Source organism: Acanthaster planci, linkage group LG17, assembly GCF_054643075.1.
Source record: "Acanthaster planci isolate LZ-2023a linkage group LG17, COTS_SCS, whole genome shotgun sequence".
In the NCBI taxonomy this organism is placed as follows: domain Eukaryota; kingdom Metazoa; phylum Echinodermata; class Asteroidea; order Valvatida; family Acanthasteridae; genus Acanthaster; species Acanthaster planci.
This window is the reverse complement of record NC_141793.1, coordinates 12,838,546-12,849,159: the sequence shown is the minus strand read 5'-3', so window position 1 is coordinate 12,849,159 and position 10,614 is coordinate 12,838,546. Positions and strand designations below refer to the sequence as shown.

Sequence of the window (10,614 nt, the reverse complement as noted above, 5' to 3'; positions counted from 1 at the left end):
TCACAGCTTCGAGGTCACGATTGAACTGCGCCTGCGTATATTATGGGGCCATGACTTTCAGCCAATCAACAAAAGCAAAGCACCATCACATGATCGTGTACGATATCCATCGCAATGTATCAGGTGACCTACTTATTTATGTTTATGTCACATGCCGGAGACGCATTGCACTGAGGCTTGATCGGAACCATTATCTTGAAAAACAAACTTATCCATCGACATTCGGATGTATTGCGATCCTTTGTTTTGTTGCACGTCTTATTAATGGAAGAAACAAAATTTAGAGATGAAAAATGCAAACCAACATGACAATGTTACAGTTCGGCATTTTCATTTTACACTCCAGACAAAATCATCGGCTGTCACTGCTACTAGGATGGAAATAACAGGCCGACCTCATCAATCTTCTAACTTGAGGTTGAATTTTGAATTATCATTTTATTGTTTCTTTAGAAAAGAGACTGGTAAAGACAAAATGATTATCTGATATTGTAAGCATTTAATAACGGATATTTTAGCAACTTTATGACGTAACGAGCGACTGCTTTTATTGCTCTCTCTGCGGACGAGAGCTACATGTCGCTGAGCTCTGTTGGCTTATTATGCCGCCCTCAATCAAGTTCACTAACCGCGCGAATCTGTGGCGCTAATCGTTAACCTGCGCAAACAGAGCCGCAAATAATTTAGGGCGCCCTCTATCAACCTTGCTGCAACTCGGTCTAATTTGCCTAATTATTTTAAGGAGCTTCTGTCTCCATCCTCAACTCACAAGCAAGACCTTTTCTCTTAATGTTTGTTGGTTAAGTTACCGGGCAATTGTTCTTTTTTTCCTTTCCCCTTTTTTTAATACTTCGTTAAAAAGCAAATTTCAGTTGAGGACAGGTGCATGCATACGTCTCGCGTACGTGCGCAGTGTCCTATATAGTGCCCCATAAGCTTCATTTTCGCTGGTGCTCTGCTAGCTTCCTGTGGCATTTTTATTAGCAGTATGGTAAAGTACATGTACAGTGCATGTGTGATGAATTTGGAAACCAGTGCTTGTCATGTTAAACATTAACATTTTCACAGCTAAATGCGAGCGGAACTTTTTAGGACGAAACCGATTTTCTCGCATTCTGTTGAAGTCATTCGCTCCAAAATTGGATATATAGGGAGGTCAGTCACAGCACAAAGACACGTACGTAAGTTCTTGGCTTGTCTGTTTAGCAGCGTGTGTTTTGTGGGAAATTTGTGTGGACGTGCAACCCAAAGCAAGGAACGTGTACTGTATCACTATCATGTATGGCTGTTCGATGGGTAGGCCTTGTCAGTAATATGTAAATAGGCCTACGCGTGCAGTGTACGGAGTAAACTCAAGACGAGCAACCATTCTCAACTTGTTGCATTTCTTGACAGGGATCAGGGCATACGTGGAATCGCTCTGTTTGAAATACTTGCATACCACTTCTTTTTACATTAACCTTAACCATGCTGAACCCAGCAAGGTTATGGTTAATGCTGGATTTCAATGGTCCCTAGGGGGTTAGGGTTAAGGCATGTGAGCAAGGTATGTTGATAAGAAAACCTGAAGAAAAATGTAAAAAATTTTCTATTTTTAATACAATTTAGCAATCAGAATGTTTAGCTCAACAGTAATGATGTCTGCACTACCATGACGACAGTACATTCCTTTCTTTAGCCTGTTTTTTAGTCATTTGTTTCTTGTTTTTAATGCTGTTTAAAAAAAAATTTTTATACTATAATTTATAGGGTTAGTCTTGGATGGCATGCAAGAACGTCAAATCGCCTGCTTAAGTTCTTGGAAGTGTCTAGCCTAGTTTGTTTAGGCCTAGATTACAGTGGAAGTTGTGAAATGCTTTCTGTCAGTAATGGGAATGTTTTGACAAAATTAACTGAAATTCATTAGGGAAGGCCCTAAATGGGTATTTTGAAATCAAATTTGTTGATAACAGAAGGATCCTTGGAATTTTATCATCACTTAAAAATGTTTTGGAAAGAGTCCCATGTACATGTACTGACAACACTAATTTTCCCTTAAAAAGTTATAACAGCCCTCCGGAAGTGAAACAGTTAAGAAATGTCCGAAGCATTTACTTAGAAAACACTCGGGTATTGTCAGTTTTTTTTTCATACAAGTCTCATAAGTTTGTGCATGGGGGCATCTTAGTGTTTTCCTTGTAATACAGAGCTCTTTTGTCTTTCCAACATTTTTTCGCCTTCATAACTGAAACATTATACTTAATATATTTGTATTGAAATCTCCCACAATTTGATGTAATACACAGTCAAATTCTCATTGTAATTTTTCTACAAATGAAATTAGGAACCTTTAAAACATGCTGGACAATATGCCATTATTCCAAGCATGTTCCAACAGAGGCTTCATATTTCCCATAGTCTCTGGGACCAGTGATTTTCCTGAGCATGGTATTCAGACTGTAGCCTCCCTTCTCCCCCAAGGCAAGGCACTTCCATTTCACAATCACAACAGTCCAGGAGAGAGAGGTCTCTTGTTGTATGCTGTTCACACCACTTCTGCACTTAGACCACACATGGAGGATATGACCTCAGAGTGTCAAGGTCACTGCTTGTGCCCCAGGCTCCAACATTAACTCAGTGAATGTTTGAAGCGTGACCCAACATCCAACTCAAAAGATAAAGTACCCAGGTACAGCCATTTGTCTGCAAAATTTTCGTGTTGTATTATTTTATATTTCCTTTTTATAGTGCCTCAACTATTTAGGACATAGAAGTGCACAAATGCAGGTAAAAGAAAACAAAGGAATACTTAAATGTTGCTGTAAAATCAGGAACTTTTTATTGACGTGCTACTTCAGTGAGTCTTGTCTTTTTCCAGACTCTTCCTGTGTTTTAGTCGGTGTTTCGTCTTCAGTGATGATGTTCATCAACTTTTACAAGCGTTTTCATACTGATTCTAATGGGTTTCACGTTCGGTTCAGTCACCTAATCCTGGACCATGAGTCATGTCTGATATTCAACGTATGGGGAAGGGGGAATAGGGAAGGGGGGGGGGGATTGGGGAAAACGATGGGTACACAGGGAAATGAATCACAGGGTATGCTTATCGAGCGCCTGATCCAACAACAGGAAGCGCGGTCCTTAGACATTTCCAGCTGCTGAACTAAACCCATAAGTTTACCCACTGGTCATTTGCTGATTCAGTTGAAACGTCGCTCAAAATGTAGTTATGTACATTTCACTTTGTACTGAAAGAGTTTGTAATATCTGTGATATATATGTATACAGGCATATTGTGAAATAGTTGCATTTTTATTTTAATTTTTTTCTGCATAAAGTTTAAAAAAAAGAAACCGTGTCCTATCAGGCCCCCCAAAAAACAGTTCTTCCAATTACTGGCTCTCAGAAATTGGGTCAGTAGGTCGGAAATTTTTTTTGGGGGGGGACAGTTTTTTTGTGCTGATTGAATGGCATAAATGGGGACAACAGCTACCAAAACTTGCCTCAAAAGAGATAACTTAACTTGCCTTAATCTATGTTAAAATTTCTAAAGTTGAGGATTCTTAAGAATTGCGGACAATGTACACCACTCACTATGCACAAGGCAATGTTGATTACCATCGTTAAAACTTCATTCAGTTTTCTTCATTTGACGGCCAGTTTTTAGCTTTCAATAAGGGTACGGGTATAGCGTAACCAGCCAGTTTTTGTGATAGCTTTCATGTACACACACATGTACTATGTGCTGTATAGAGCTTTATTGACTGTTATAGTGTGTATAAAATTACCGGAATACTTTGATTGACATTTTAAATTCATATGTAAACACCAGTAAGCAAACGTACATGTAGCTGAGTTAAACCCTTGTTTGGCAAGTCATGGTAATGTTTGTCATTTGTAAAGCCTGTGCCAACACAACATTTTAATAATGAAACAAGTTTTAAGGACATCCTTGCTTCACCTGGCCTTTAACCCCAACTTTGTGTTAATGACACACAAAAAAGTTGAACCATTCTCAGAGAGTCGCTTTATACACTGAATGACATTTCCCAGATAATAACAATTGGATACAGTTCTGTGAGACATTTTTACTAGATTCCAATTTCCCAAAGAAATTTGTGGCATCAAGTCCTAAGAAATGATTGATGACCCATCCCTAATTGATAAAGTCCCCTCCCCCTCTCATTTTTTCTTCCCCTGTCTCCTTTACCCTTACCCCTTCCATCCCAACCGCTGAATTCTGAAGCAAGAACCGCACCTGAATATTCCTTGACCACATATTGGGGAGTTCTGACACCGTTATCATGGCTCAGCCAGGGGAATCCAACACATTGGTTTGGCACACGTGTCGCACAGATCTGCACAGTTGAGTCGCTTCATCTCGGTTCAGAAATAGAACTCTCATTTTTAAATGGTTTCCCATACCACAGCATCCGACTTGTGACTCACGGTTCCTTCCAAGACACATGCAAGTCATTACCAACAAGCGTCCCATTTAGTCTGCAGTTTGTACCTGTAGGTAGGTAAGGGCTTGGGCCGTATTGCACGTTGTACATCAGGTAAATTGAATCATTGCCGGGAATAAACTGGATTGTTACCCTAATGTGCTCAAATCGTTGGCCATTGTTTGTGGAGGTCAACTCTAAAGAGCCGCTAATTGCCCTTATTTAAACATGCAAGGAAGCTGAACTGTGTTCATTTAAACACAATTTCAAAGTGAACATTTTTGCTTAAATTCAAGCAGTTGTCCCAAGCAAGCCTACGTATTTCATTTTAATAACCGTAGTTAGCACGAATGTTGCTTTTTCTCCCCTGAGCAACAGATGTTCTGCTAACCTAAATGAAGAACTGAACTAGCTGGAATGTAATGTGATATGCCTATGTAATTGTGTGAGTCATTATCAGCAGAGTGTTACCATACAAAATGTTAGAAATTAATACATGTAGTTTGGTGTGCAGTATTTTCAACCTGCAGGCAAGATGTGCTGCTAAGTTCATTAAATGTAGAATTCTTGGTAATTAATTTGGTGTCAAAGCCAATGTTATCTTTATTTATCAGTACTATACACTGTATGTGTATGTTTACCAAGTTCTGAAGGAAAAAAACCAACATGATACACCTGCTGCATTGTCTCTTTCAGGCAGCAAGATGCTCATGTCCACTGCTCCGCATCACCTTTCATTTCTACCTTGATTTTTTTCCTTCTTCGTTCTGTCATCTTGCCGTATCGTCCCACCTCATAAAAACCCCCAGTCTGACCAGAGGTCTAATCAGCGAGCTAACTGCCAGTGCTAGCCAGTGTTGTGCTCCAGCTTTCCTCATTTCCCCCCTCCCCTCCGCTGGTGATTATCACCGCTCATTTGTCCTCGCCGTGTTCACCATTTGCTATTTTCTGCCAACCCCTCACTCTTCCTTATTTCTCCCTTGGGCCATGAAATTGCTGCATTATTATGGACCGACAGGCTGATTTAATCTCTGTCATGGATGTTTTCTTAAGCAAAGTTTGATCATTCATAGGTCCTCCTTCATTTTGGATTTGTCCAGCATAGAAATATACTCATAAATTTCAGACATCTTGCCATAAATTTAATTGTTTTGACCAGTACCACTCATATCATTAAGAACCCACATGCACGGTGCCGCTGGGCTGCATGTACATGTCTGACTACTGTATGTACATGTACATGTAATCTTACTACGTACATGGTATACAGAGCGCTTCACTCCAATTTTGACAGCTTCAGTTATTTTTAGCTACATGAAGAATCACAGAAGACTGTTGTGTTTAGTCGTTTTCTGTGATACTGTGTTGTGTGAGTAAATGTGCCTCTTCTACCACGCACTCATTTCAAGCACAAGATTTTCAGTCAATTTTGCACTTCAAATGTAAGCTGTGATGGAATAAATTTGGGCCAAACATGAACAGATTAGATTTTTTTTCTGTAACACTCTGGCTCCTGTGCACATGGGGTGTATTACAATGTATCAATTACCGAAAGGCACCTGTTACACTTTGTGACAGTGTTTCTCCAGTGGACTTCTGCTGTTATTCTTAGCAACGTCTGTATTTTCATTGTGTCAAAGAAAAAGTACACAGACATCCTCGAAACATGTTCGTAATTCTTTCATGAGAAAACAGAACCTGAGTATATTGTCGGCAGAAAGTCCCTGATGAAGAGTCCCAAGCCAAATCATTATTTCTTCGGGGAGAGGGACTGGAACCTGTTTCTGTGGAAGTAACAATTAACATTACCCGCAGCTGTCATGAATCAGAATGGACAACTCTTTCCTCTTAAGTCTCATAAATTTCCACGCTTCCCATTTCCCCCTATATTATCCTAGGTCACCCTGGGAACAAGTGTAATTATTTCCTTGATGTCTTCATTTATCATCCCTACACAGGATCACTGGGTTCAAGTGTAGTGTGTCACAGCCAGTTGTAATTCCGCTTGTACCCTTCGTTTGCCATTGTCCTTGTTGCATGGTCGATTTCACCCCGAGTCTGTGATCTCACCACCAAGGAATGCTTTTCAATGCCATATAGTCTCCATGGAACATGGCGGTGTACAGTATACAATGCGTGCATATCACAGATGCCTGTGTACACAGAGGTGTACATGTGCGTGTACATGAACGCAGCATTCTGTCGTATCGGTGCTGTTGTTGGGGACTAGTCCAATCACACAGGCACATAGAAATGCCAGGCTTCAGTCACTTGCTTTCAATCTCATTTGGACAAATTGTATGCAACAATAGCTTTTCTGGCATTGTATCCATACATTGTATTCATACATTTCCTGTCCTGAGTTTGTGTAGCACAGGAAAGTCCTCTGAAGTGTCTGTTCACTTCACAGTGTGTTGACACAAATGCACATAACAACACTCCTTGGATCTTTTCCAAGAAGATAGCTAATGCAGGTGATGGACAAAGTCCGTCTCCAAAATGGTGAGAGGAGGTCAAACCCTTTTTTGAAACACCGTGATACCGAGTCTATTTTGTAAATTTATGTCAATTTAGATAGTCGTGATTTATGAATATTTCCTGTTATGGCATACTGATGCGCTTCAATGATGTACACGCAAAATAAATTGTCAAACAGGCCTTTTTGTCAGCACACACGTGCATGTACATGTATTATAAATAAATGTATATATGGAAAAGAAATTGCATCGTCAGTTCTCGCAGCAACACTGAAATCTTACTCAATCAATTCAATAGACAAAATTAATCATTTCAATTAACAGGTGTATGTACTTTGCACACATCCATTTACCTGTACATAAGGCCCCATACATGTACGTACATATGTACATGTACATGTTGTAAGGGTACTTTACATGTACATGAATTTTTTTGTTTAACCAGCGGAAATGAGAATTTCATTTTGTACCCGATCAAATGCCAATCCATTCATTTGTTCAGCCATTTCAGCTATCCCCCCCAACAACACGTCGTTAAACTATTCAACAGCCTTCCTTCTTATTCCAATCCTAGCCCTGGGCGGGGATTGAGTATTATTAAATAGAGGGTGGGAGGTTTGGAGTGAAATTTGTTTTTCCTGTCGGTCGTTTCAGGTTAGTACAGGTGTAATGCGCCGGGGGAATTGGAAAGACTGAATAGATTATTGTATGTCTGAAGATTATTATTTTGAGATTTGGGCTAGGTTATCCTAATGCCTCACCCAAACAAATTATATTCTGGCAAGGTTTTTGGCAACTCCAGAAAGTTGTCCCCGCAACCCAAGTGCGATCAAACACACAAACAAATAGCGGGGCACAATGAGGCAACCAACCAACAAACTTGTCCAATAAGCAAGAGGTTAACTGTTGTTTGGGGTCAGTTGTCAGCACCTTTTTTTTTTTGGTAAATTTAAAATAATCTTATGCTTTATGTGTACAGAATTTTGTTTGATGCCCTTGCTTAAAGATTGAAAAGTTACAGCCATGGTACATCATGTGTGTGACTGGGGAGTTTTTCAAACTTCTATGAGGTCGTACGCCACAAATTATCAGATTCCTCAAAAACACACAAGAGCATTTTTCAGTCAAATTGAATTCTATTCTCCACTAGTGAGAGACTCTCTTACCATGGCAAGAGTGAAATTGAAGTCCTTGAAGAGAGTCGTCAGGAGGAGAGACAGCTGTTGCTTGATTGAGGGGGTGTTTGGATTGTTGTCAAGTGTCACTGCACAGCTCCAAGACACACTTGTCTTTACCCTCACCCAGAACGAAGGGGCCAAGGGGATTGTGGAATACCATCCTGATATATACATGTTCATGTGCCTTCGTTTTGGCAAATACAGTGTGCACACCACAAACTGACTAGAAATGTACTTTATTATCAGTTAGCTTCGCTTTTTTAATTTTTGTCCAGTTCGGAAAATTTTGCAGTGTTAACCCCAGTCCAGGTGTGTGAAAGATACTTGCATTAGAGTCGCAGGACCTAGGAACAGTGAAATGTACGTACATTGTACATGTACTGTAATCGTTTACTAACTTGCTCCACACAAGTTGTGACAGTGTTGCATCATTCCTCTGAATGAGCAATTACAAGTCCACTCTAAAAAGTGAACTTGTCCATTCTTCATTGAAACACTCTGAAAATATTCTGCACCTCAACACAATCAGACAAGTTTATGAAACCCCAAACCTGCTGTCCGCACAGTTTGAATTCAGTTCACCCACAGAAAATCCTAACTTCAAAACTTGGTCGAGTTAGATGTGTACCTCCGTACTAGTTTCACCTGATCACATACATGGACTGGTACGTATACTATCTTGTTTAGTTGTATTCTGGAGGTGAGCAGGAAAAGACTTATCCATTCGGGTCATTCTGTAAATTAGGGGTCGAATTTGTTTGGCGTCTCAGTCACACCTGACAACATATGATTTTGTAAAATCAGAACGGATTTTCCAATTTCAAGAGTGATGAATTGATGCAAATTAATACCTGGCAAACAAATAGAAATAGTTTGAAATCAATTTCCAGTGATATATCCTGCCAAATGACACAGGTCAGATGTAACAAGGACACAAAATTGTCACATTTTTGAACCCTGAATTTATAGAATGACCCACTTGTCATTTGTTTACACACACTTGTCCTGAACTTGTCCCATGACATGTCCCAACCACCCATCCCTCCTGGTCATCCCAGCATAGGCACAGTAGCTTCCCCCTCCCACCCCCCACTGGGGAATGATCCAACACCTGCTAGAGCCTGTAGAGGTCCCTTGTTTACACTGTAGGGTGGCCTTCATACTGTATGTATGTACATGTACAGTATACATGTACATGTACACTGTACATGTATGTAGGCCCTTCTGGTGTACTCCACACCAACAAAGCTGTAATTTCCTGCCACAGCCATTTCTCTCCCCTGACCCCAGCTGACCCATTTTGTGGTTGGGACACCAACCTTACTTCCTGTTTCCCATATTTATTTCATGGCTCTGTGTCACTTGAGCACACGTGTACCTAAACATGTACATGTAAGTACATGCACTATTACCTTTACTTGTTAATGTTAGGGACAGTTACATGTACATGTCCACTGTAGGTCTGCATATTTACTGGTTTCTGTGAATGCTACAGGTATGTATTTTCAGATTACTTGACCAGTTTGAATATTCTTTCAGTCTTTACAACACGTCAATAAACCATTGATATCCTCTAGATTTATTTAAATAAAATAGTTTGATAGTCTACTAGTAATGTACAGTTCATAAAACCATGATAAAACATCATGTACCTCTATGCACGTGTTCGTGGATGAAATCTGCTAATTAGTAAACTATACTTGACCACAAATTCCATTTCTTTTCCTGTTAAAACACCACTCGAATGTGTCGAAGTTTTTGTAGACAGCACATCATAAAAGCTGGTGATCTTCTGTTTCAAGAATACTGATTTCCAAATAAAAGCAGTTTTTCTGGGTTAGTTTTCAACCATTACATCAGCTTGTAAAAACAGGTAGCGTTACCCTTAAGCTTAATTCAATTGAGACCAGCCAGAGGCAGGGCCCAAGTCATGAGTTTGTGGCTTTCTATTCCAAAATCCAGTCAAGAAATTGCAGGGTTTGGAAGCCACTGGTATTTGTTTTCCCACCCACATGTTTGTGGCCATGCCCTATGTTTCCTCGAAACATTGTTTTGTGGCGTGACATTCACCAGAAAACTTGACAAGCTTTCACTAGGGGGGGACAGTGGTTCTGTGAAGTATACAAGCCATACAGTGGCCGTAAATAATGTTACGTGGCCACAGAATTACAGCAGTTGTTTTGTTTTATTAGAGGCTACTGACATGTAAACTGAGCGATGGTTTAGCATGAAAATCCTAGTGATTACTTCTGTCTGCTTCTCCGTAACCCTCTTCCATTCTCCTTACCCCTCCAATTCAGACGAAAAACAAAACGGCCTTTGATTTGTTTGTTGTTTATCTTTTTGATTTACATTGACGTGAGAATTGCAGACCTTGCACTAGAGATTTTTCCTCTCTTTTGACAGATTTCTATATTCTAGATTATTCAATATTTTTTTAATAGATTTTGCCTCCTGTCCTTGTGGTTTTTGTTGTTTATCAAAGAAACCCAAATATTCGTGTTTGAGTTGTCACAAAACACTGAACAATTATTG

At 39.8% G+C, this 10,614-nt stretch overlaps 1 protein-coding gene across 11 annotated transcripts in view; it reads left to right on the top strand.

Moving 5' to 3' along the window:
- The first annotated feature begins 1,020 nt into the window (after window positions 1-1,020).
- LOC110973361 (tyrosine-protein phosphatase non-receptor type 4-like) overlaps window positions 1,021-10,614 on the top strand; it is a 46,188-nt gene continuing 36,594 nt past the window's right edge. For 4 of the 11 annotated variants that reach the window (XM_087147679.1, XM_087147678.1, XM_087147673.1 and 1 more), the window contains exons 1-2: window positions 1,022-1,177; window positions 4,410-4,502. The gene's annotated coding sequence lies outside the window, so the exon portion shown is untranslated. Of the gene's footprint in view, window positions 1,182-2,460; window positions 2,669-4,409; window positions 4,503-10,614 lie in introns of all 11 variants that reach the window. The other 7 variants (XM_087147682.1, XM_087147681.1, XM_022224111.2 and 4 more) reach the window with 5 other exon arrangements.